Source organism: Nanorana parkeri, unplaced genomic scaffold (assembly GCF_000935625.1).
Source record: "Nanorana parkeri isolate BGI_ZX_2015 unplaced genomic scaffold, ASM93562v1 scaffold433, whole genome shotgun sequence".
Taxonomy (NCBI): domain Eukaryota; kingdom Metazoa; phylum Chordata; class Amphibia; order Anura; family Dicroglossidae; genus Nanorana; species Nanorana parkeri.
Genome location: NW_017306701.1, coordinates 488296 through 492830, shown reverse-complemented (window position 1 = coordinate 492830; position 4535 = coordinate 488296). Strand labels below are relative to the sequence as shown.

Genomic DNA, 4535 nt, shown 5'->3' with positions numbered 1-4535 from the left:
GCCACTTTGAAGGAGAACTATGAGGTGAGTGCTTTTCACTCACCTCATAGTTCTAGCCGACCTGTGACAATGAGACTGTCAGGTCTCATTGTCAGAAGGTCGGCTCAGTAGATCGGGAGGTGAGCGAACACATACCGGCGTTCGCTCACCTCTCGATCCTGCCACGGCTCTCTGCCGTGACAGGGGAGGGGCTGGATTCCCCGCTCCGATCCGCCATCGCTGACTGGCGGAACGGACGGGGGAGGGGGCGGGTACAGCTGGCTCTGCCTTTAGATAGGCAGAGCCAGCTGTCAGTCACGCAGCTGGGCAGATCCCGGCACAATTGTCGGGATCCGCTTCAGCTGCAGCGTCTCAGTATACCGCGAACAGCAGCTCGCGGTATACTGCGGCGTCTCAGTATACCGCGAGCTTGTCTAAATACAAGAGGCATGTGTATTCTTACTTGAATCTTGGTGTGTTTTGTGTATTTGTTCCACATCTGTGTAGTAATCCAATGTGAAACTTCTCTATACAGGAGCTTCCTGTAATAAAGACCAGACTCTGCTGCTCTCTCTCCTTATGCAGGGTAACTGGTCTTGTATCCACCCCCATCTGTAGTTTTCTGCAGTCAGTCTGTAGTGGGCAGGATCTGCTAGGTCCCTCCCACAGCTCTACACAGGTTAAATATGAATAATAACTGTAATAACTGGGTTTGCTAAGTCATTTGGTGCACACAAAGTAAATGTATACCCTTTGTGGCTATTTAGGAATATATGTTAATATAAAATGTTGTATGAGGAGTTCACCTTTAAGACCTCTATAGTTCATTACAAATTAATTGCTGTAATAATTTGTCTTTGGCTTATTAAGCCAGCTAATAAATACACTGAATTTAATACATTACTAATTTGAGCACAGAGATAGGCATTCTGTATTTAATAGCAGATAAGCTCGCCTATATACAGTAATGTCCCCAGATCAGTGCAATTTTCCTATTGCACCATCACACTATTTTCCAGTTGCTTAAGACCTTTATGCCCTCTAGCCTGCAAAACTCTATGCAAATCCGGCAAACAGATACACACCAGGAAGTAAAGGCTAAAAAAAAAAATCTACCCAGCCCCAGTCAGATAACTGAAGTTCCTTCTAGTGACCGGCTCAGGGGAAGCAGCCTTTGCTCTTGCTGCATTCCTATCTTCTATTGTTGTTTGAATCCAGCAACAATCCTATTTTCCGGACTGCTGTGGGACGTGTACTCATCCACACCTTGGTCTGATTTATCCTGGCTACTTAGGCGGCTGAGGGGACTGTGTGAGCAGCAGAAATAGAGTGAGTACCAGTGATCAGCTTCCCTTGCTCTCTTTCTACGTGTACAGTATCTAGGTGCACCTGTTGCATGCATTCATTAGCTTTGCCTTGTTGACACAACACAAGTTAGGAAGCTCATGTAATTTTTCAAGCTTTAGTCTACAAAGAATAGGCAACACGACGCTCAGATGTGAACGGGCACCTTTGAAAATAATAGGATTCTTCATATTGAGCGTTGTCGCGATTTGGGTAATATGCAACAATATGCTCAAATGTGAATGGGGGCTGACAATTGACAGTTAATCTCCAGCATCCCATGTGGTTTTCATTCTGTCCTATTGATCTGTATTGTTATAATATTTCTATGACAATTGTCCTGTGTCTACCGATCTGATTCATTGTAGAATTGTCTAGAGTGGATGATATTTTAATAGGCATCGAGTGGGGTCAAAAACCGGCAAGCCTTGAATTCAGCTAGGTTAGGTCCCAGTTGGCCAGTAGGAGGTGGATCTGTCAATGGGGTTTTCAGAATGTTGTGCTACTTTATTGTGATGATTACATGGGACAAAACAAGGTAGATTGATAAATATAGCAATAAGCGTTTTTAAAATATTTATTATATTCTGAACGTGTTTCTTGAGATCTAACTTCCTGCTGTGTGTGTGAAATGCAGAAGTAAAATTGTTTTGCTGGCGCTTTTTTTTTCATTATAGGAAAGTTTGGTGCAACATATGTGACCAAAAAAATTATACTGACAACATGCCTAAGTAATAGCATATGGATGAATCCAGTCTTACTACTGATAGTGTAAGGCCCCTTTCACACCGGTGGTCCGATCAGATCCGCCTGTCAGTTTTTCAGGCGGATCTGGTAAAAAGCTCAATGTACCTCTATGGGCAGCCGTATCTAAACAGAAGTGCATCCGTTTACATCTGGTTACCCCCGACTCTGTCTTGGTCCGGAACAAAAAAGGAGAGCAGAGTTCCATTTTGGCGGACCTGATTGTGGCAGATCGGAGGTAATCCGAGGTAGATGGACACATGACTCCATACATCCATGGGCTGAGCAGTCACGGATGTCACAAGAATGACATCTGTTCTGCTACGATCAGCAGGTAATCCATGCATGGAAAGTTTAAAATGTATGGCAAGTTAGTGTTGCTTTCTGAGTCTCTTACTAGGAGATTTCACCTTACTTCCTGCCCTGGTGACCATAGGGGAAGTGAAGTGGATCCAAAAGGATCTCCAAAGGCAACATATTTAGCAGTATATAGCTGACACAGGATATTTTTCCCAACCTTTCCCAAACTAGGAAGAATATTTGTCCGGAATTCCATTTTAATTTCATTCTTAGCAAAAAGAATAAAGCAGCTCTTGGTCTTTTATTTATTCCTCTGAACCTATTGCAAAGTGTGTCCTATAAGCAGTGCCGGGACAAGGTTCTTTAGACCCAAGGCAAAAAGGCCAAATTGAACCCTTACCCATGAGCTGCGAACAACTTCGGCAACATGGGTTGGAGGTCCTGCCCTTTTTCTGCCTCCTCATGCTGAAGGGACAAAGAGCTCTGGTACATTCAGGCTGGAATCTACAGAAAATAATTAATCCTGGCAGCTCCATAAATTAATTTTGTATTAAACTGTATGTGTAACCCAAACTTTTCTTTTAGTTTTCTATAGAACACAGATGGGTTAAATTCCCTGTCAGGTGTTTTTTTGCTGTCTCGTTCACTTCCTGCCTAGAGACACAACAGGAAGTTGGGGGCAATATCCCAAAGGGAAGCAAAATCCCCTCTTAGACATTTGCCTGAGGAATAAATGTCCCCAATGGAAGATTAAGCCTCACCTCATCAACTGGGGACAACCTTAAAATGTTGGATTTCCCCTTACTTTCTCTCTCAGTGATATTGATCATACTAATAATAGATGAATAAATCTTCCCTACAGGGACACAGTGATAACTACGTCACAGAAAGTCTAAGCCTTCCCCACTTTAATCAAAAAAACTTTAATATAGACATACTTAGCAAAAACATGTTCGTTTGTCTGAATACTGAATTGCTGCACGTCCATGTATTGTTTTGTGAGAGGTTCTCTTTAATGCCTCATTCACGGCCATTCATGGCCATACACCGCACAGATCAGTGTATTTCTGTGGTGGGTATTGCCGGGTGTTTTCGATTAGCTGCAGTTGCTCAGCCTGTACAGGCCAGTACATATAACTTTTACATTTTTTTATATTTAGTGGTGTGAATGACCAGTGTGGGAGAGCTACCTAAGGAAATGTAGGTGTTCCTGACTCCAGCAAATTAATTGAAAAAGACCTCAAGTAGCAAAAAGAAAACCCACCATTACACAAAACCGATTAGTGTTTTATTCAGATGTCTTTTTACATAGTAAACACTTTAATTTGTGAGCATAATTTCATTTTGATAAACCCATAACAACATATTGTATAGTGATATTTGGGGATATTAGCACATATGGTGAGCGCTTTACGGATGCAGTCCACTTGCAATACCTTCTGTTTAAGGGCCTGGTAGCCCACTTTTATTCAAATGAAAGTTCATACATCCACCTTGTATGCCCTCGCAGGGGTTGTTCAGCATAACATCAATGCAATGCTGCAAAACAACACAACTTGTAGCCTCCTGGCTTCTACTTTACACATTACCACCTTTGACCCACTGGTCCTCTTTGAAATGTTGTCCCACACGTGTACTGGTGGCCCCCTCAGGCTCACAACTCTCCTAGCTAGAGCTGCAGCTAACGATTATTTTCAAAATCGATTAGTTAGCCGATTATTAGGTTCGATTAATCGGTTAATCGGATAAACAATAAAATTTTAAAAAATGGCTCCAGTGATAGGACTACTAGTTTGTATTGAGATTGTAGTCCATCACAGGAGCAAGCTTGGAGCGGTGGAAGTAAAAAAGAAGATAGTGTGGTGTGCAATATAGTGAAATGGAAAGTGTAAAATTATATAGCAATGAATGCAGAATGTCACCGGCTAGAGGACTACAAAACCCAGAAAAAGCACATTATACAGCGCAATGCAGAATACCACCAGCTATAGAGGAATACAACAAATCCCAGCAATAGTACATAATAGCTGGCGGCATTCTGCATTGCGCTGTATAATGTACTATTGCTGGGTTTTGTAGTCCTCTATAGCTGGTGGGATTTAGCATTGTACCACTTTATAATGTATTATTGCTGGGATTTGTTGTACTCCTCTATAGCTGGTGGTATT

General features: G+C 42.2%; 1 protein-coding gene across 3 annotated transcripts in view; it reads left to right on the top strand.

The window, feature by feature from the left end:
- The first annotated feature begins 1106 nt into the window (after positions 1-1106).
- Positions 1107-4535, top strand: part of LYN (LYN proto-oncogene, Src family tyrosine kinase) — a 67464-nt gene continuing 64035 nt past the window's right edge. For all 3 annotated transcript variants that reach the window (XM_018560125.1, XM_018560123.1, XM_018560124.1), the window contains exon 1: positions 1107-1308. The gene's annotated coding sequence lies outside the window, so the exon portion shown is untranslated. The remainder of the gene's footprint in view (positions 1309-4535) is intronic.